General features: G+C 34.2%; 2 long non-coding RNA genes across 2 annotated transcripts; one reads left to right on the forward strand and one right to left on the reverse strand.

Annotated features, from left to right (window-relative positions):
* Window positions 1-1,863: 1,863 nt before the first annotated feature.
* Window positions 1,864-11,959, reverse strand: LOC120355741. Its single transcript, XR_005573778.1, has 3 exons — window positions 11,733-11,959; window positions 10,875-11,006; window positions 1,864-2,568 (listed from the first exon to the last, which is right to left on the reverse strand). It is a non-coding gene; the product is annotated as an uncharacterized LOC120355741 (long non-coding RNA).
* An 8,881-nt stretch (window positions 11,960-20,840) lies between these two features.
* Window positions 20,841-22,529, forward strand: LOC120355742. The gene is made up of 2 exons (XR_005573779.1): window positions 20,841-20,877; window positions 22,386-22,529. It is a non-coding gene; the product is annotated as an uncharacterized LOC120355742 (long non-coding RNA).
* The last annotated feature ends 319 nt before the right edge of the window (window positions 22,530-22,848 follow it).

The following is a 22,848-nucleotide window of genomic DNA, read 5'->3' on the forward strand; positions in this document are numbered from 1 at the left end:
CGAGATATAGGGGGGTTTTTACAATTTAAGCCATGTAATCTTTGATATAACTCAGGATTGGAGATTACCAAGGGAATAGAAACTATTGGAATACTTTCCTATACACTTGACTCAGCTAGCAGAGCAATAATTGGTAGCCCGTATCGTCTAGATAGACAAATAGCCAAAAAAAAACTATATATAGGTGAATTTTTACAAATTAAGCCACATCATCTCTGAAATAACTCAATATTAGAGATTATCATGGGAGTAGAAACTATTGGAATACTTTCTTATACTCTATTCACAACTTTTAAGGCAATAATTGGTAGCCCGTATCGTCTAGATAAACAAATAGCCACAAAAACCCGAGATATAGGTGGATTTTTACAATTCAAGCCATGTAATCTCTGATATAGCTCAGGATTGGAGATTACCAAGGGAATAGAAACTATTGCAGTACTTTCTTATACTCTTGACAAAACTTTTAGAGTAATAATTGGTAGCCCGTATCGTCTAGATAGACAAATAGCCACTAAAACATTGGATATGGGTGAATAATCTCAAGTCATGTAATCTCGGAAATAGCTAAAGATTAGAGATTTGCACGGGAGTAAAAACTGTCAAAATACTTTCTTCTTCTCTTGACACAACTTTTAAAGCGACAATTGGTAGCCCGTATCGTCTAGATAGACAAATAGCCACAAAAACCTGAGATATAGGTGGATTTTCACAATTTGAGACATGTAATCTCCGGAATAGCTAAAGATTGGTGATTATCATGGGAGTAGAAACTATTGGAATACTTTCATATTCTCTTGACAAACCTTTTAAAGCAATAATTGGAAGCCCGTATCATCTGGATAAACAAATAACCATTAAAACATGAGATATAGGTGAATTTTTACAATTTAACCATGTAATCTGTGATATAGCTCTAGAATAAAGATTATCACGGGAGTAAAAACTATTGGAGTACTTTCTTATACTCTATTCACAACTTTTAAGGCAATAATTGGTAGCCCGTGTCGTCTAGATAGACAAATGGCCACAAAAACCCGAGATATAGGTGGATTTTTACAATTTAAGCCATGTAATCTTGGAATTAACTAAAGATTAGAGATTATCACAGGTGTATAATCAATCAGAATTCTTTCTTATACTCTTGACACAGCTTTTAGAACAGGAATTGGTAGGGCATATCATCTAGATAAATAAATAGTAATGAATTCATGAGATTGAGGTGACTTTGAAGTACATCATTTCCGAGATAACAGGAGTTTGAAGAGTGGTAGGGACTGTAGACCTTTCACAATGCATTCTTACTGTATTTATTCTACTATTGAAACAATAATTAATTGATGTGGCACATTTTTAATGTAGGTTCCACTAAAAAATAATGCAATTTTAATACATCTTACAAAAATTAAGAGTTACTTACTCTAGGACCGGTTTACGAGCTCGGGATTTAGCTAAGTTCTAGACTTCAAACAGGTGAGTCAGAAAATTAGCTTTTCAAAACGGGGCGTAGTCGCAGTTTTTATTTTATCATTTCTATAATTGGAAACGTTTTATCTTGACGAAATCAACATTTCATATAATATCACCCCAATTACCTATAAACAATTCCCCCATTACATAATATAACCTCAATATATTCCTATTTTTCATTACCCCATTACATAAATAATTCAAATAGCCTAAACTTTACACTATTTTCTCTTCATTTTATTTTGTGTTCATTTTTCAAGGTTTTTCGAGATTTAATTCAAACGTGACTTTGACAATGACTACGACTACGCCCCGTTTCTGAAAGCCAATATTCTGACTCCAGCTGTTCAAAGTCTAGAAACTTAGCCAAATCCCGAGCTCGGAAACCGGCCCTAAATCTAGTCTTTAAAAATTGATTTTTCACTCCTATAATAAGGGGGAATTTCAAAAACTAGTATATATATAACTCTAAGCTGGAGTCATTTCAGAGTATAATATGTATTTTTTTCAGAGCTGAGATCCATACATTCTTCTCATCTTTGTATTCTCAATATGGATCTAAAAATATCCCACCTCACAAAACAATATATTTTGCTAAATTCTGACATAATAACAACCTTCCTACAATTGAATACGGGGATTGGAGGCCCTATATCAATGGGTAGTAACACTATAAGATAACTTACAAGCTAGAGGCACATCAAAGTACATGGAGAGATTTGTCCTGAAACTAAGATCCATACATTTTTCTCATCAAATTTGAGATGATTCTACTATTTATATGCAATTTTTAAAAACAAATATGAGATAAATGTTATAGATCACAGCCCGCCTTTCTCTTCGACCCAAACCTTTGATTTGCCTTTTCCTTAAATCTAGATAGTTTTAAAATAAGAACCAAATTGAAGATTGAAAAGATAATACAAGATATGTGTGGAAATGAAGCCACAAACATTGCGATAAATTGAGAATTACCTGGCATGTTGTAGGAGGATACATCTATTTCATTGAATATTCCAGTGGAATCCATTGACAACATTTTCCATGTTCCAAGTTCAATGTCCAAACAAGAGGTTTTGTGTAAACAATATTCCAAGCCTGAAAATTTGAATTGGATGAAATGAATGCAATAAATGTATGAATTCGCAAGAAAACAACCAATTTTTACAAGATAATGCGTTGAAAACCTTCATATTTTTTAAAAAATAATGACATAAAAATATTATTTTTCATAAATACTTGTAAAGCATGATAAAATATGATTTTATAACATTAAATTCAAGATTATAAAGTGTTAAATCCCAATAGTTTTTGTTATTTTAATATGGTGACTGGTTGATGACTTTTGCGTTCTGCACCAGACAATCCCAACCTAACATGTCTATGGCTAAACATGGCTGGACTTATAGAGTGATAACTCAACAAAAATGAAGAACCAAATCAAAAACTTTATTGAAGTAGATTTAATAAACTATAAAGTACATGTTACAATATAATTCAAGCAGTTATCAACGGAATATTAATAGCAAAAACGTAAAAATGATACGGTGGTCCAAGAGCCGATACCGTATTGCAGAGTGAACATTGGGATAAACATTTTGCAATTATATTCAATAAATGGGAGTTTTAAAATATAAATATACTTGATTCACTTATGAAACAACATAATTTTCATGAAAATAAGCTTTGAATCTTCGAAATACTTACAAACTCACGTTATCAAAAATGTAGGTTAGGGCGATCAAATCAATGCACACATTAGCTTCGTATTATGCAATAATTAACGCTTGAAACCTATTTAAACGTTAATGTTTGTAGAAAAACTACTAAATAAAAGATATTTCATAAAATCAAACTTCAAATCGTAATATTTTAGTCATAAAATTCAATTTTTATGAACCTAAACACAAGAACTGTTGATATTCAAAATGACGTCTGCCTCTGCAGTCTGCAATTTGAAAACCTTGTGACGTCACAGCAGTCTAGTTGAGATTCTGACCGCTTGAAGCAGCACTAAGCAGGGACTGCATTTGAAATTCAAAAGTTCTGTTTCTTGTCTTACTATTTCTTCTTGTCAAACATTCAGCTAGAGTTTACTTGTAAACGGTCAATTTTACAGAAAAATTGATAAAAACACAAAAGATAGACAGTGAAATTCTTCACAAACTGATCTTTGACTGAGAAAAATCTATTTAAAAACAGAAGAAATATGAGAGTTTAAAAAACATATTATCAGAAAGACAGAGTGGACAAGAAACATTCAGCTCAAGTTCACTAGGAAACGATACATTTTACAGGAAAATTGATGTAAATTCAAAATATAGACATTTGAATGCTTCACAAACTAATTTTTGAATGAGCAGAATCGATCCATATACAGCAGAGTTATAACTGTTCAAAGACATAGATTATCATGAAGAGGAAAGAGTGGATGACAAACATTCAGCTCAAGTTTACTTAGAAACGGTTAATTTTATAGAAAAATTGATGGGAATATAAAAAAAAGACATTAAAATTTTTCACAAACTGGTCTTTGATTGATCAAAATCTATCCATAGACAGTAGAGTTAAGCTAGTTCAAAGACACACATTATCAGCAAGACAAAAGTAGATGTTAGACATTCAATCAAATTTACTTAAAAAGGGTCGATTTTACTAAAAAATTTATAGGAATATAAAAAATAGACATTGAAATGCTTCACAAACTGATCTTTGATTGAGAGAGATCTATCCATAAACAGCAAAGTTATGATAGTTTTAAGACACACATTGTCAGGATGTCAAACAAACATTCAGCTCTAGTTTTCTTAAAAACGGTCGATTTTACTAAGAAATTGATAGGAATATAAAAAATAGACATTGAAATGCTTCCCAAACTGATCTTTGACTGTGCAAAACCGATCAACAAACAGCAGATTTATGATAATTAAGAGACTCACATTGTCAGGAAGAAAAGAGTGGATGTCAAACATTAAGCTCGTTTACTTAAAAGCGGTAAACCTTACAGAAAATTGTTAGGAATACAAATATAGACATTGAAATGCTTCACAAACGGATCTTTGATTGATCAAAATCGATCCACAAACAGCAGAGTTATGATAGTTCAAACACATATAAGACTAGATCAATCATGAAGTGCTCTATGATTCAGAACAGATTTCACCTCACATATTTTGTAAAATTCAACTATATAGAGGAGAACCATACCAAGCATACTAAGACATCAAGGAATATCACAGAAGAACAATAAATTGAAATACTTGGGCCCGGTTGCACAAAAGTCCTTCAAGTTTTAATCGTGATTAAACTGTGCTTCGATTACACTTTCAGTACCTACCTAGTTTAAGGATTTCTAGCATTAAGTGTTGGTTGCACAAAAGCCTGTTAAATTTTAATCGTGGTTAGATTCCACGAGAACCAATCAGAAAAGGCTTTTTCGATAAGAAGGCACTCTGGTTCTCGTGGAATTAACCACGATTAAAATTTAACAGGCTTTTGTGCAACCAACACTTAATGCTACAAATCTTTAAACTAATGGAAGTGTAATCGAAGCACTGTATAACTGAGAACCGCTTCCAGCTCACAAAACAAGAAATTTCGAAGAATTTATTGATTCATACAATAAGTACATGATAGGGAGACTTGAAATAAGGTAACCTTGTGCTATTCCTCTCCCAAATTTAGATAACGTTACACATAGAAACATTGAACTAAACTTAACAGACACCTGTTCTAGGCAATACCTCACCATCAAGAGATAACACAGGTGAAGAGCTGTTGGAATACTTTGTACTTAATATCCTTCAACTATTGGGAAATTATTTCCAGCGCTTGTACCATCTAGACCAGTTTCTACCACTCATAAAACAAGAAATTCAGACAAATTGAACACTAAAATGGTTCTATTTTGAGTAATAGCACACCATCAAGGAATATCATGACAGAAGAAGCTGTTGGAATACTTTGTGTTACATATATCCTTCAACTATTGGGAGAGTATTTGACGAGCTCTAAGATTCAGAACAGCTACTACCACACTAGACAAGAAATAGAGTAAAATTCAACTCCTTAATAGACCTATTTCAGGGAATATCTAATCATTAAAAGATTTCATGACTAAAAAAGCTGTTGTAATACTTTGTACTAAACATTCTTCAACTGTTGAACAGTATTTTCAGTGCTGTTATATCTACAACAGTTTCCACCACTTGAAACAAGAAAACTAGTAAAATCCAGTCTGAAAAAGTTCAATTTCAGGAAATAACTCACTATCAAGAGATATCATAGGTGAAAGAGCTGTTGGAATACTTCTAAATGAATATCCTTTAACTATTGGAAAATTATTTACAGCGCTGTACTATGTAGACCAGGTTCCACCACTCATAAAACTAGAAATTTAGTCAAATTGAACACTAAAATGGCGTTCTATTTTGAGCAATAGCACACCATCAAGGAATATCATGATTGGAAAAGCTGTTGGAATACTTTGTGTTACCTATATATCCTTCAACCATTGGAACAGTATTTGAAGAGCTCTAAGATTCAGAACAACTCTTACCACACTAACAAAAGATAGAGAGTAAAATTTAACACCTTAATATACCTATTTCAGGGAATATCTAATCATTAAAAGATTTCATGACTAAAAAAGATGTTGTAATACTTTGTACTAAACATTCTTCAACTGTTGACAGTATTTTCAGTGCCGTGATATCTACAACAGTTTCCACCACTTGAAACAAGAAAACTAGTAAAATCCAGTCTGAAAAAGTTCAATTTCAGGAAATAACTCACTATCAAGAGATATCATAGGTGAAAGAGCTGTTGGAATACTTCTAAATGAATATCCTTTAACTATTGGAAAATTATTTACAGCGCTGTACTATCTAGACCAGGTTCCACCACTTATAAAACTAGAAATTTAGTCAAATTGAACACTAAAATGGCGTTCTATTTTGAGCAATAGCACACCATCAAGGAATATCATGATTGGAAAAGCTGTTGGAATACTTTGTGTTACATATATCCTTCAACTATTGGAACAGTATTTGAAGAGCTCTAAGATTCGAACAACTCCTACCACACTAAACAAGAAATTGAGTACGATTCAAGTACAAAAAGCCCTATTTCAGGGAATACCTCACTCTCAAGATATATCACAGGTGAAAGAGCTGTAGGAATACTTAGAACTACACATATGTTAACTGTTGGTACAGTATTTGATGCACTGTATGATTCAGAACAAGTCCTACCTCAAAAAATAAATAATTTCGTAGAATTCAAGTCGAAAGGGAACCTATTTTGAGCAATACTTCACCATCAAGAGATATCATGGATATAAAAGCTATCAGAATACTTTGAGTTATATATCCTTCAATTATGAAAAGAGTATTTCAAGTGCTACATGTGATTGAGAACACATTTCACCACATAAAATTCAAAATTTCGCTCAATTCAACACTTAGGAGCAGTCAGCACAAGTTATCAGAAACTGGAAGGGATATTTTTTTTTAGAAAAACATGATGAACGTTTCTACTACACCTGTTGCTACAGTGAGGTCCACGTCATAATGGCAGTGGAGAAATATAGGAGAACAGAGTTGCCTTGTTACTGCCTTCTATAGAGGATAGGCCTAGCTGATGCCGGTATATCTCATGTAATATCAACTGTATTCTTGTTTAAAATAATCAACTGTATTTTATTCGCCAAGGAAATATATTTTTGATGATTAAATGATGATTTTTAGTGATTGAGGTGAATATTACAATGTGGGAACAGTGCGGAGGTGGTAGAGGATAGAGCTATCTGGTTGTCGAATGATAGACAAGGATAGCAACACCAGTGTTAATCAAATACTGACATTATAACGTGGACCTCACTATACATCTGAGTAGGAGAAGGAGAAGGAGAAGAAGGAAAAGAAGGAGTAGGAGATGAAGGAGGAGTAGGAAAAGAGAAGTAGAAGAAGGGGAAGGAGAAGAAGGAAAAGAAAGAGTAGGAGAAGGAGAAAGAAGAAGTACGAGATGAAGGATAGGAAAAGAAGGAATAGGAGAAGGACAAGAAGAAAAAGAAGGAGTAGGAGAAGATTGAGAAGGAGAAAGAGAAGAAGAAATAGAAGGAGTAGGAGATGAAGGAGAAGAAAAAGAAGGAGTAGGAGAAGAACAAGTAGGAGATGAAGGAGAAGAAAAATAAGAGTAGAAGAAGGGGTAGGAGATGAAGAAGAAAAAGAAGAAGTAGGAGAAAGAGAAGAAGTAGGAGAAAGAGAAGAAGAAAAAGAAGGAGTAGGAGAAGAACAAGTAGGAGATGAAGGAGAAGAAAAAGAAGGAGTAGGAGAAGAACAAGTAGGAGATGAAGGAGAAGAAAAAGAAGGAGTAGGAGAAGAACAAGTAGGAGATGAAGGAGAAGAAAAAAAGGAGTAGGAGAAGAGTGAGAGAGGAAGGAGGAGAAGAAAAGAAAGACGCAGAAGAAGAAGGAGAAGAGATTTCTCGGTAGCTGAATGACAGCTATTTAGGGATCTTGGGATACTGCGATCACAGTGTACAGTCAATATGTATTGTGCTCGCTTATGTATATCAAGGAGAACCTGGTGCAGTTTCAAAAAAGATGTGATTTACACAGCCACAATACGCGACATGCCACTAGACTGGAGGTGCCCCGGAGCCGACTGGCGGGGAATTACAATAGCTTTCCTTCGCAGGCAATAAGATTTTTAACAGCCTTCCAAGACCAATTCAGGAACACGGAACTCTTGGTTCTATACCACTTTGAAAAATAAACTCCTGGAAAAGCCACTCTACTCACTACAGGAGTTTTACAGTGAACCTCTTTTTGGGAGTCAAGCACCTTCACAGTGTGAATGACCATGTAGGTTTTTATTGAAAATTCCGACACTGCCTATCTGAAAACCCCAGTCATTGGCAACGACCTCAAGTATCAAGTAAGTAGTATCATTCTCTATGAACCCAAACTTTTGAAATGTCTTTATTCTAAAGTCTAGATGATATTGAAACATGATCATATGAAAGACAGGCAAATAAACAAGATATATATGTTGAATATGTTTGACAATGAAATAGACTAAATAATAATATGTGTGATTGGCAAGGCACTGGTGACTCTGTACTGTACTCTGTCTCTGTGACTGTGAAACATGCCTTAAGTAAAACGTTTGAGTTCAATGTATTGGTTTGACTTTTAAAGTAAAAATAAAATCAGTAATAATGTTCAAATAATCGTAATAATTTATTTCTTCACCGATATAACCTTCAACAGGTTATGGGCCCAGGCTGGATCTTTCGTGTGCAAGTAAAAAATTTTTTTTAACCTAAATACTCTCGTGCAAGACAACAATGGAAGTTCGGAGATTCACTCTAAAATAGTAATACCGGTGAAGTGATTGAATTCTAGTAAAAACATAAAAGTAAAAGTAAAATACCCAAAAGTAAAATCAGGTAAGGCAATCGAGTTCAATTCTCTCTTATATACTAGCTCTAAATCTAAAGTACATTTTACATATCTCAATACACGTTTTAAATTTTTATACAACATTTCACTGGCACAACTTTGGAATCGACTCAAGAAAGATACAGTACAACACAAATCAGGTCTAGATCCTACAACAGCATACATAAGGCTGTACAGGCTAGATTAGTTGCTAGGGGGTTTCAACAAAAGGATAGCATAGATTTAAATGACATTTATGCCCTGTGGCCAAATTGCCAACTTTTCGGATTTTCATGAGTGTTGCAAATAAATTAGGATTTCCTGTATATCAGATGGATGTAAAAAATGCTTTCCTTAATGGTGATATCAAAGAAGACGTTTATATGTCATTACCAGAGGGAGTAGAAGGATTTAGGAATAAGGTTTGTAAACTTAAGAAGTCAATTATGGTCTGAAGAAATCTCCAAAAGATTGGAATTCTAAATTTGATTCTGTAATGAAAATGAACAATTTTACTAGGTCTAAAAATGATTATTGCTTGTATTCTAAAATTGTGGAGGGTAAAAAGGTATTTCTATTATTGTATGTAGATGACATACTTATTTTTGGTTCAGATGAGAATGATGTTCAAGATTGAAATCAGTCTTACAAGAAAATTTCAAGATGAAAGACTTAGTTTCTAATTTCTTGGGAATTAATGTCAAACAAGATATTGAAGAGGGGGTAACTGTTATTAGTCAGAAGGAGTATCTCAAACATGTATTGGAAAAGTTCAACATGCAGGATTGTAAGCCAATGGACACTCCCATGGATAAAAATTCAACTTTGAATTATTGACTAGAGATAAGTCAGAGTCTGTAGAATAGAAAAGAAATGTCGTAGACTAATTGGTTGTCTTATGTATGCTGTTGTAGGATCTAGACCTGATTTGTGTTGTACTGTATCTTTCTTGAGTCGATTCCAAAGTTGTGCCAGTGAAATGTTGTATAAAAATTTAAAACGTGTATTGAGATATGTAAAATGTACTTAGATTTAGAGCTAGTATATAAGAGAGAATTGAATGATGATATGATTGTAGGCTATGTAGATGCAAACTGGGGTGGTGATTTAGAGAGAAGATCAACCTCAGGTTATTGCTTCAAGTTTTGGTAATACTATTTCTTGGTGTACCAAGAAGCAACAGAGTGTTTCATTATCTAGCACAGAAGCTGAGTATGTTGCTTTGAGCCAAGCTGCAAGCGAGGCTTGTTGGATAAAAGGATTTTAATTGATTTTTGTGTTGTTGAAAATAAGAAAACTTGTATTTTGTTGTTTGAAGACAATCAGTCTGCTATCAAAATAGCTCATAATCCTGAGCATCATAAAAAAATGAAACATGTAGATATAAGGTATCATTTTGTAAGAGAGAAAATTTCTGAAGGTGTTATTGAAGTTGAGTATTTAAAATCCTCAGATCAGATTGCTGACATTTTCACAAAACCCTTGGGAAAGGAACTTTTTGTCAAGTTTAGAAATAATATTTTTTAATAATTAAGATGTTTTGAACTATGTTAATTTTCCTATAACTACTTTGTTTTTTGATTGATAAATTTAGAAATAATATTTTTTAATAATTAAGATGTTTTGAACTATGTTAATTTTCTTATAACTTACTTTGTTTTTTGATTGATAAATTTTTTTTGGGTTATTTCATTGAGGGGGCGTGTTGTTTGACAATGAAATAGACTAAATAATAATATGTGTGATTGGCAAGGCACTGGTGACTCTGTACTGTACTCTGTCTCTGTGAAGACTGTGAAACATGCCTCAAGTAAAACGTTTGAGTTCAATGTATTGGTTTGACTTTTAAAGTAAAAATAAAATCAGTAATAATGTTCAAATAATCGTAATAATTTATTTCTTCACCGATATAACCTTCAACAGAATAAAACCACAAATATCAAAGAAAAATTTCAATTACCTTGGATGTTGGATGTGTAGAGTTAAATTCCATAGTTGAAGCTCAATTTCAGAATATAATCAGGTATTGATCCACCCAACATCTCCAAGTTATTCCATATCAAATCAAACGGTTGTAGCCGATATTCCAAGCCTGAAATGAGTACAAGATGAATTAAAATAAATACATTTACAAAAAAATGATGAATTCTCTACAAGATGAAGCATTTTTAAATTAAGTAATGAGAAAATTTTAAAATCAAGTTATAAACAAGGTTTTGAAACAGCGCCCTCCGCGCACTTCGAAGAAAAGTTATTGTTTCAAAAATTTTAGTAGACACGGTATATTCTATAATTTCCATCCAAACCTGATAAAATAATTGCTAAACCAACAAGATAAAAACAATTAAGTACTGAATTACCACAATTTCCATGATTTTATCATTTGAACAGGGTTTGAAGCCTTCCGCACACTCGGCTTACCGGTAATATGACGACTCCACGGACACGACCGTCGGGAGGACCCAGGAAGTAAAAAGTAAGTAAGTAAGTACCTAGCTTTACCTAGATGGTACAATTACTAAAGGAAAACTCACTAAAACAAAGGAACAAGCTTGAAAACTGAATGAGAGTAGTATTGTAAGGTCATTAGGTACATTTTACAATACTATTTCAAAAAAAATTAGCAATAAATTTACTTAAAACACATAAAAAGTGATATGGTATCCCAAGTCATTAGCACAGCAATCATAGTAGTCTAATGAATGAAAATTTTCTATCAATTTCCAAAAACATTATTTCCAAGCATAAATATACTTCATTCACTTATTAATGAACATACATTTCATATAAATTATCGTTTATTCATTAAAATACTTACATTAAATCAACTTGAAAACTCAAGTAAACAAGTCTGGCTCCTTCCTACAATATAATACACATTCTGTAATAGTTCGACGGTCGCGCACATTTTTTATTGTTGATCAAGTTTAAGCGATTACAATAGAAGATATATTACAAATAATTAAACTTCTAATCACAATATTTTACTTATAATAAGCAATCTTTAGCAGATCCAGCCAGAGAATTGTTGACAGAAAATGGCGTCTAAATTTATTATTGTCGTCTGTTTTTTGAAGTGACAAGAAGGCTTTACAACTGGCCGCAAGGGAGCAGCACAAAGCAGGCACAGGAAAAATCTCCAAATCAGTTGTATTATTTGATTTTTGAAAATAAATTACTCATTATATAGATGTCTAATTGATAAACTAGAGTAATGAACTTATAGATAATTTAATTCTCTTGAAAAATGTTCCTTTCCAAAATTGAGCTAGAAATACATGTTCAAAAGTTATTGAGGTATCATTGTTGAGAAACACGCTGATCTTGAAATGTAAATTATTTTTGACGCTCCATAACACTTTTTTATAGATTTCTGACCAATTTGAGCGCATCATGACATAGTAAATTTTATTCTCTTCAAAAATGGTTTTCATAAAAATTTTCCCACTATCAAGAGTTCAAAAGTTATAGCGAAAAAACTACAGAGAAATTCATTGTTGACTTGACTTCCAATACTTTTGAGCCTCTAAAACTCCTTGTTTGTTCAACCTATCATCATTATAAATGCATGAAATTGTAGTAAATTTTGTTGTCTTCAATAAGGTTATCGAAAAATTACAATATGATGAACCGTTTAGAAGTTATCGAGGAAATACTGGAAATTTCCCCCAACAATCCCTGAGCCATGAAAGTTGAAAATAGACAGCTTGTCAGTGGACAGATTGAACAGCTCATGACACCTAGCGGATTTTTTGTAAACTACTTGGAGCGACTCGACTGAAGACTGACTGGAAACAGTACTAGATACTGTCTTTAGTCGAGTACCGCCAAGTAGTTCACGAAAAATCCGCTAGATGTCATGAGCTGTTCAATTTGCAACTCTGGCATCTGTCCACTGACAAGCTGTCTATTTTCATCTTTCATGGCTGATGGCTTCAGAGATTAAATGTTCCAGTATTTCCCCGATAACTTTTGAACGTATAATCATATTGTAAACTCGCTCATGACCTTTATTGAAGGAAACAAAATTTACTACAATTCTATCTATTTTTTAAGGTGATAAATTCAGGGAATAGAGAATTATAGGGGATCAGAAGTATAGAAAGCCAAGTCAACAATGAATTCTCAGCAGATTTTCTCTATAACTTTTGAACACTTGATAGTTGGTTGATTTTTATCAGTACCATTTTTGAAGAGAATTTAATTTACCATGTAATTATATGTTCACATTGTTTAAAACTCAGAGAATGTTGTGGTATGAAGCTTAAAACATAATTTATATTTGAATTTCAGTGTGTTTTTCAACAAATGCTATCCCAATAACTTTTGAATAGTTCATTTGAGCTCGATTCTGCATAAGAACATTTTAAATGGAAACAAAATTCCCTACAGGATAGTCTAATTATATTGTTTAATAAACTCAATAGTATGCAGTTACAGAGCTTCAAAAACAAGGGATCTGTATCATTGTTGAAGTCCTCTGTAGAATTTTCTGTCTTTGGCATCTGAACAGTTGATGAAAGGTAATTTTAATAGTGACCAGCTTGAAGATGAAAAGATTCTCTACAGAATCATGCAATAATTGGATTACTGAAGAGGTCTGTTGATGAAGAGTTATAGAGAATCACAATTGAGAAAACCCATGTTGACATAAGCTCTACTGCAGTATTTAATCAATAACTTCTAAACGGTTGGTCATAGCACAAACATTGTCCCTACAATATTTGTAGAGGATGCAATTCTCTACAATAATTTTTTGTCTGAATTCCTGGAAACTGTTAAAATTGGTCATTATAGAGCTTCAAAATGATATTAAATCAAAATCTCCAGTGGACTATCCAGCAGTATTTCCTTAATACCTTAATACCTTCAGCTTCATCCATTACCCACAATTGTGGATCGATGGCGTCAAAAAATCAAAACACGTACAAACACATGAAAAAAAAACTGTAACAGTTCAGATGGCAGTGATCCAGTGCTCATGCTCTCAATAAAAATTCAAATTATCACTCATAAATTCGTTCACACTGTAGTATGCCTTTGCACACAGTAGCTTCCGGACGGTTCTCCTGAAGGCGGCCTCATCCAATTGCTTCACACTATTAGGCAGCTTGTTGTAGAATTTCAGGGCTGAAATCCTGTAACTGGCCTGTGATCGGTGGAGGCGTCTCCTGGGGATATCCAACAGCTCACTGTGCCTGGTGTTGTGGTGGTGGATGTCACTACAGGCAGCTAGAGTATGCTGTATCTTCTTGACATACACCAAGCACAGGAGGATGTAATGGCTGAAGACAGTCAGTACACCAAGGCGAGCAAAGATGGGCTTGCAGTGGGCAAGATGATTGCTGCCTGTTATAATTCTTATAGCCCTCTTTTGCAGTCTCAGCACATCAGCAGCCCCCGCTGAATGACCCCACAGAAGCAAGCCATAGGTAATGTGGCAATGGAAGAGCGAATGATACATCATTATCAGGTACTTCTCAGTCACCAGGCCCCTCATCTTGAGCAGCAGAAAGCAAATGCGGGAGAGTCGACTGGTTACTTGCTGTATATGACTGTTCCATCTGAGTTTGCTGTCCAAGACAAAACCCAGCCGCTTCACTGGATTCTGAGGGTCACGCGGCTCACGTGACAAGCTGCAGATGATCCTTTGGGTCTTGTCCTCATTCAGCTGGAATCGATTAGCCAGGAACCATGAAGTGGCAGACTGAAGATGCTCCGCAGATGCCTCCAAAACCGCTCAAGCTCAGCACCCGATGACAGTAGAGATGCATCATCCGCGAACATCAGAGAGGAACCGTGGTCGTCGAGGTCATTTATCATGACAAGGAACAGTGTAGGCCCCAGCACCGATCCCTGAGGAACACCAAAAGTTACCGGAAGTGTCCGGGAGTCAGCACCACTGAGGGAGACAAGCTGAGTCCTTCCAGAAAGGTGAGCCCAAGATGGAAAGGGCAGAGTCTCTAAGACCATAAAGCTCAGCTTTCTAAGAAGAATGCCATGGTCCACGCAGTCAAAGGCTCGGCTCAGATCACAAAGAGCAAGAGCAAGAGACTCACCATCCTCGAAGGCAGCATCAATCCGCTCAGCCACATGGTCGACTGCACCCACTGTTGATCTCCCAACTCGGAAACCAAACTGCATGTTGGAGAACAGGCCATTCTCCTCGAAAAAAGCCTCCAGCTGAGGCTTTATCACTGCCTCAATCACCTTGCCAAAGACAGGAGTTATGGAGATTGGCCTGAAGCTACGAAGGTTTCACGATCACCCTTCTTGAAGACTGGGACAGTTCTTGATGTTTTCAAGAATCAGGAAAATTTCCAGACCTCAAGCACTCATTGACAGATGCAGAGAGAGGAACTGCAATGGCATCAACAACCTCTCGAAGCATGCTCACAGACATGCAAACACATCTGGACTTTTTGAGGGTTTGAAAGAGCGTATGATCCTCCTCAAGGCAGCTGGTGTGGTGGGGCGAAAGAAGGAGAGATGCTCCTGTCCCGGCTGGATTCTTCCTTCCAACAGATCAATTGGATCAATGGCAGTCAATGGCAGTGTGGGAATCCACTATATCCTGAACCGAACCCACAAAGAAGCCATTAAATCATCCGGGCTTGCAAAGTCGATCTTTTTCCGTGGCATGGATCTGTTTGAAGATGGATGTGTTTGTTCTGTTTTGTGGCATGTTCTTAATAACTTTTGAATCCTGAATCATAGCGTAATTTTGCAAATGATGATTTGTAAGGACAAATAATTTTTTAATGAGATGATACAAGAAAATCAATTATAAGTTGATTTTGTAAACTGTAATTGTTTTTAAAACTAATAACGCTGTTGGTTTGACAGTCATAGGTGATTTTAAAATGTTCCCTGCATTGTGCTGCCCATAGGCAATAGCGGCCAGTTTATGAACTATTGCCATTTGCCACTTTTTGTGAAATGACCGTCGGGCCGTCGCCATATTGACTTTTGTTTGTGTATTTATAGTCTGTTCAGGTCCGCATCCGCAAACAATTGCTGATTATTAAATTAATATATACATTTGAACTTTATTTTTTTGAAAATATCTTCTATTATAATTGCTTTAAGTCTATCAATGTAAAAATAGTTTGCAACCGTCGAATAATTGCAGAATGTGTGTGTAAACTTTGAAGTGGAATTCCTATAATATACGGTACGGTCCCATACAGTTAAGTTTTGAAAATGATATACTGTAAGTATTACAATGAATAAATTTTTATTTCTATGAAATTTATCTTCTATTATAAGTAAATAAGAACATTAAGCTTTGAAAACATTTACTTTGAGAAAATTTGCAAATTCTTTATGTGTTAGCAACTATGTTTATGAGCCAATGGCCGTGGTCTGTCATTGTTTTTATAAGTTTTTAATAATATTATTACGCCAATTTCTTCTAAAATATTGTTGTAAAACGTACTCATTGTTATTTAAAAATAACTACATTTAGTTTTAGTTGTTGATTATTTTTCACTTTTTTCATAGCATGACTGAACTCTACATTGCCGGCAATGGTAGGTAGGTTGGGTAGTCGGAACGCTCGGCACAAAACTCCAAAAATAAGCTTATTATTTCTCAATTGAAAAAAACAATTTTTAATTCAAAACTATTGATGTTTTATTATTACTCTTTGCTTTGATAGTCTTATCTACTGTTGAATTTATAATTTTTATACATTTTCAGGTATATCATCATTATGGAGATTGGATCATTGCAGATTATCACCATTCATCGGAATCGTAACTTGAGATTTTGTGCTACAATATTCATTGTATTTGAAACGGAACGAGCTGATTCAACTCTTCATGCAACATACAAGGTACTTTCATATTTATTGTGATTTTCTCTAAATATCATGTTGTCACTTTTCTGCTCTTCAAGCAAATTTGCTTAAAATCTGCTTTTTAATTTTAATTATAAAGGCATTTCAAATGTTGGGTTCATAGAGAATGGCGTGCTGTGATCTATAGATTTTTCCTCATTTTAAATTTCAAACTTGACACTTTGAAATCTTACTTATAGGTCTAAATGTCTCAACAGTTTTATGAGGAAAATCTATTAGGTTGCAGTTCTGGACAATTTCTCTCCATATACTTTGACATGTCTCTAGCTTAAGTAGACATAACTTTAGTGTTATTTATTTATTGAAAATATCCCCAAATTTATTATTAGCAACTAATGAATTCATAACAGGAATGAAGTGAAAATTTAAATGGAAAAGCAGATTGCAGTTATTTCTTATTTGAAATATACCAATGTTTTTCAATGTCCCTATCCAACAATTCTGGTTTTAATAGTTGATCAATGACTAAAAGAAAGTATTCTCATAGTTTTCGTATATCTGGTAAACCCCAAATATATGTGTTATTCCATAGAATAGGTAGCCTTTTTGTGAAAAATCATACAATTCTTATTTGAAGGTTACCAATATTTTTCAGTGTCCCCATCCAACAATTCTGGTTTTAATAGTTGATCAATGAGTAAAAGAAAGTATTCTCATAGTCACCGCATATCTGGTAATCCCCGATTGGAGTTATTCCAAAGAATAGGTAGCCTTATTTTGTGAAAAATCATACAATTATTATTTGAACGTTACCAATGTTTTCAATTGTACCCATCCAACAATTCTAGTTTTAATAGTTGATCAATGACTAATAGAAAGTATTCTAATAGTTTCTGTATATCTGGCAATCCCCGATTTGCCGTTATTCCAAAGAATAGGTAGCCTTATTTTGTAAAAATCAAATAATCTTTATTTCAAGGGTACCAACATTTTTCAGTGTCCCCATCTAATAATAATTCTGGTTTTAATAGTTGATCAATGACTAAAAGAAAGTACAGCTTTCTCATAGTTTTCATGTTTGTTGTATCTCTTTGGACGATAAATCTGTCAATTCTTGTTCTAATAGTAGGGCAGTGACTATTAACATAGAGAAAACATAGCACAAGAAGATACGACATGGTATAGTGCGTTCATGTTGTATTTCTCTCTGTTAACTGAAGCCGTTAGTCCTAGTACGAGGAGATTTTGTGAAGCTATGTGACTCTGGTAGTCTCTTATACTTTGCTGTTCTTCACACACTTACGCGACTCAGGTCGAGAAGAGACTGGACTCTTGTCGAGAGCATGTATTTCCAACCAAATGGTGACACTCGTATCTCTTTTGTGTAGTGGTCGTCATTAATTGCAGTTTTTAGTGATATTTTATTGAGTTCAGTCTTAAATTAATGTGAAATGTGTTCCTTATTAATTTTTCCTACAGTTACGTTGAAAAGTGGCCATTGCTGCACTGATTACAGAACGCAAAGAATCACTTTTCCGCTCTAGTGCGGGAAAAATTTTTCTGCACTCCAGATTTGCAACATGGCAACGCAAAATACTTAGTAGGTTATATGGAGCAACAGTGCAGCAAAATCAAATGAAGTTGGTAACAGTGACTGCTGTGGCTGCTATAGTGAGCAGAGGTGCAACCAAGCACAACGCGCTAATTATTACTATAGATATTTAACCAAGGACACATTTTTTTCAATTTTGACAATAATTAAGGTTTTTATCAATAATAAAATTACACAGATTCACATTTGATGCATTTCAGGCAATTTTTACCCATAATTACCCCTTTTCATATTCAATGGTAACTGTAGGAAAAACTTAATGTGAAATACGTGCGCAAAGTTCCTCTGCTGCACTCAAGAACCACGTTTACGGCTCGGGCGTAAACGTTTCTTTCGGTGCAACAAACTGTCACTTTGCGCACTAGTTGCACAAATAACTATTATCACACTAGTGTGAACATAGAAATCCAGTTCGATCTGATAATTTTTACCTGAACATGAAGTAAAATCAGCCCATTCTTTAGTGTGCGAATTGGCAAGGTACCGTAGATTTTTACGTCATAAAAAATTTTTAACAGCTATTCAACGTTTTTTATTACTAGTTTTTTTTGTCTTATTGTAACTTATTACAATGTTTTTCAATTGATTTCGTCCGTTTTGAAATTTATTTCCTAGTAGAAATTATCATTTTTGGCTAATTTAACGTCAGCAGTAGGTATTATCGTATTCAACTTGTAAACATATTAAACTTCTAAGGCCCAGTGCACAACAGCCGGTTAATTATAACCGTGATTAATTTTACGGGAACCAATCAGAGACGGCGTTTTTGAAAAGACGGCTTCTCTGATTGGTTCTCATGGAATTAATCACGGTTAAAATTTAACCGGCTGTTGTGCAACCGCACTAAGCCGGTTAAGGTTAGTTTGTCGTCTACCGATCTCAATTTTTCTTTTGAATAGTGTTGAGTAAATAACTGAAACAAACTTAGGCCTATTTTAACATTAATTTCTATTAGAATAAACTCGTAATTTTGTTCAATTGTAATTATAGACCTACTTGGACTTAGTCTACCTTATTATTTTATGTAGCCTACCTTAGTGCTGGTTACACAACAGCCGGTTAAATTTTAACCGTGATTAACTCCACGAAAACCAAATAAAGAAGACGTCTTTTCAAAATCTTTTGGATCTTGTGAAATCTATCACGGTTGAAATTTAACCGGCTTTTGTGCAACCGGGCCTTAGAGTTTTTGATATTGAAAATTAGTTGCCCATTTTGCTCATTTATTTAGAAAAAACAGTATTTGCTACCAATTTCTATGCATTCATAGTTTCTTTGAAGGTGATTATTTTATGCGTCCATCAATGCGAGAAGCGGGAAACATTTTATCAATCAATTATTTAATTCATAAAAAATATTTTAGGGAAAACTTTTAATTAAATTCTACTACTACTGTTTTCCGCTGCGGGAACAATCTTTTGTTATCAGAATTTGTTTCAAAATACTTTTTACTGTAATAGTATATTTCGCACCTAGAGCAGAAAATGAGATTTTTCCAGCTCGAAATCGGTTTTCAAGTCCGAGGCCGTAGGCGAGGACTAGAAAAGATTGAAAGCTGGAAAAACATTTTTGCCCGTGGTGCGAACGATATTTTTCGCCACACTACAGGTATTGCTGACAAAATAAATAAAGAATACAAAATAAAGAATACTCGTTAAGCTATCATACCTATCTCTTGATTTTAGTGGTAGAAGATTTGCAGTCAGGATTTCAGATTCTTTTAAATTTTCACTTGGAATACTACAGTCATCTTCAAGCATTTTTGAAAATTCGGAATGCACTAATCAACAATAAATAATGAATAAAAACTGGTTGCGAAGCGAATTAGTTTGATTCGAAACTGGAACTGAAATCATGGCGACTTCAGCTGGGGAGGAAAGTGGACACTCGCCCGATCTAGCGGATGAATTATTAACTACTTCCATGAGCGGCTGGAAAGAGACAACTTTCTGGCCTAGACCGGAAAAGAAACCCTTTTTGACGTCGTCTGCAAAACAAGGTCTTTCAGATCTACGTAGGGACTGGAAAACAGCTGCTTTCTGTGCGTGTGGCGAAAAAGTTTTTTCCAAAATCTTTCCGCTGTCAGAAATTATTTTTTCACAGGGTCGGCCAATCTGTCTTTGCAACTGACAGCTAATTTAGTAGTGAATCTATTCATTTATTCTTCATTAATTTGATGTGTTTGTGATGAATGTATTGTTAATAAATTTGATTTTTTCAGAAACATGACGTATGTTCCCACTGTTTGGACTGTGTTTTTTGTTGAATAAAATTATTTTTTTGTGTCAACCACTTATTTCAACTACCTTGTGTCACTTCCATTGTGTAGATTATTTGTAGACTGTGGCCTTGTATGCTAAGCATTGTGTGTTGTTTTGCAGTGTATTGGAATGTTGGAAGCAGAATGACCGCGCGGAGGAATCTCACTGCTTTGAGAGAAGACCTCGACGACTTGAGGAAGAATGTTACTGCTCATCTCCAATCTGCAGCCTTGGATTACTTCACATTTTGATGCATTCATTATACACCACCAAACTGAGTTTACTTCAGGTTAGTTGATGATTTTTACAATATTTTGTCAATTTTTGGTTGATTGAATTGTGTGATGTTTGATTGTGCACTTTGCGTTGCTGCATGCGTATTATAGAATGCATCCTGCGATTAACAACCATATTCTTGAGCTGGTCACTAGCTGTAGGACATGCATGATAAGCATGTGTGTGTACATGCATGTTTGTCAGGGACAAACACATGTTTAGTCATGCATGTCCTGTCGTTAGTGGCCAGCCTTAAACTTATACTTGCGCCCTATCTTGTTCTCTAGAAAAATAAAGGCAGTAATAATTCTATTCTATACTCTGATAAGAGTCTTTGGAAGCTTTTAAAAATAAACAGAATCAACCGGTAGAAATATGAGTGAATTTGAACTGAACCTCGATGGCTCTATTAGCGCCGTCAGTCGGTGTTATTATAGTTTCAATGATCTACGATTCATTCCCAAATTTTCTCACTTGATAAGGCTTTTGAAATATTATCATCCGTGATGTTAACAGATTTGGGAGAAGCTTGTACGGTTTTAGTAGACAGTAATTTAATAAAATTGTAAAAAATTATGATAGTAGACTGCTTGTACAGCATCTGAGGTTGCTAAGAGACTTGGGCTTGTAAAGCATCTCTAAGTTTCTTTGTAGATCTTCCCGCATTGCTCTAGAAATTTCTTTAAAATTTTCCTCCAATGTACTCCAGTCAGTAATGAACAAAATTGGTTATTAACATGAATAATTGACAACATGTTGTTTAAAACATCAAAATAGTATGAAAATATTTTCTTGAAAATTTTCATTTCTAAAATCAATGGTCTCAACTCTGTAGCTGCATTCCTAACTAGAATTGCAACGATCTTTATTGTAGATAGCCTTGTAATACTGAAGTTTATCCTGACTAATTATGACACTGTGATGATATTAACTAGTGGGTAGTTTCTTTCTCGTTTCTAACCTTAGCATGTTGGCTTTTCTCCTTCTATTGTCTGGTTTTCTTTTCACCTTTTTTTGTTGTTTTGTTGTGTTGTCTGCTTGCTGTAAATAACCGTATATTAGACTAATATTATGCACTCTTCTGCGAACTTGTAATATCACGCAGCTCCTACTTGGAATGTTTTGAGTTGAATGGTTGATAGTTTTGATCTTCTGCTTGAACTTGTGATGCCTTACTCATTGAAAGCTACATTTAGATTTGTTCATAGTATTGTTACCATTCTCCTATGAGCATTTTGGCGTCGTTTTTTCGACTGGATTGTCTCACCTGTTGTGACTTGATTTGATTGCTTGCCTTGTCGTGCATATCAGAGCTGTTGAAACTCATCATTTCACCAATCATTATTTTGTTTTGTTTTCACCATTTTTTTTTTCATTTATTATTTTTCTCTGCCCGTTGTTGCTGTTTGTGATGCTTTTGGCATGACAGAGCACCTCTAGTTAGCAGCAGACGCACGGCTTGTTGAGGAAATAGTCAAAATGAATCAAAGCTCTAAACGTTGTTCCAATTTTATATTACAGGAAAGGGAATCGCCAGTCAACTATACAATACTGAGGAATAATTATTCTACTTTCACCGAATAAGCGCATTTTCATTTTATGATTTTTGCATTCATCTTATTATTTTATGATTTATTAATTTGTAATAAAATTTTATTTTTGGTTAACATCATTTTATTTTATCATTCATAGTTTTATTTATATTTTATCATTTATTGTTTCATTTTATTCTATCATTAATTTCATTTCATTCGTCATCATATTTTTATTTCATTCATAATTTATATTGAAGAGTTGGTTCATGAGTGAATTGATCTCAGGATTTTATCATTATTTCTTCAAGACCAGTTCATTTCTGCTATGATTTTCAAAGCAAGGACATTCTAGTAGTTGAAATGCTTTATTGTTTTATAAACCCAATTTATAATTATGTTGATTCATTCTGTGTTGACTTGAAAATACCCCAACACGTCTTCTATATCCA

This window comes from Nilaparvata lugens, unplaced genomic scaffold (genome assembly GCF_014356525.2).
Source record: "Nilaparvata lugens isolate BPH unplaced genomic scaffold, ASM1435652v1 scaffold4543, whole genome shotgun sequence".
Lineage (NCBI taxonomy): Eukaryota > Metazoa > Arthropoda > Insecta > Hemiptera > Delphacidae > Nilaparvata > Nilaparvata lugens.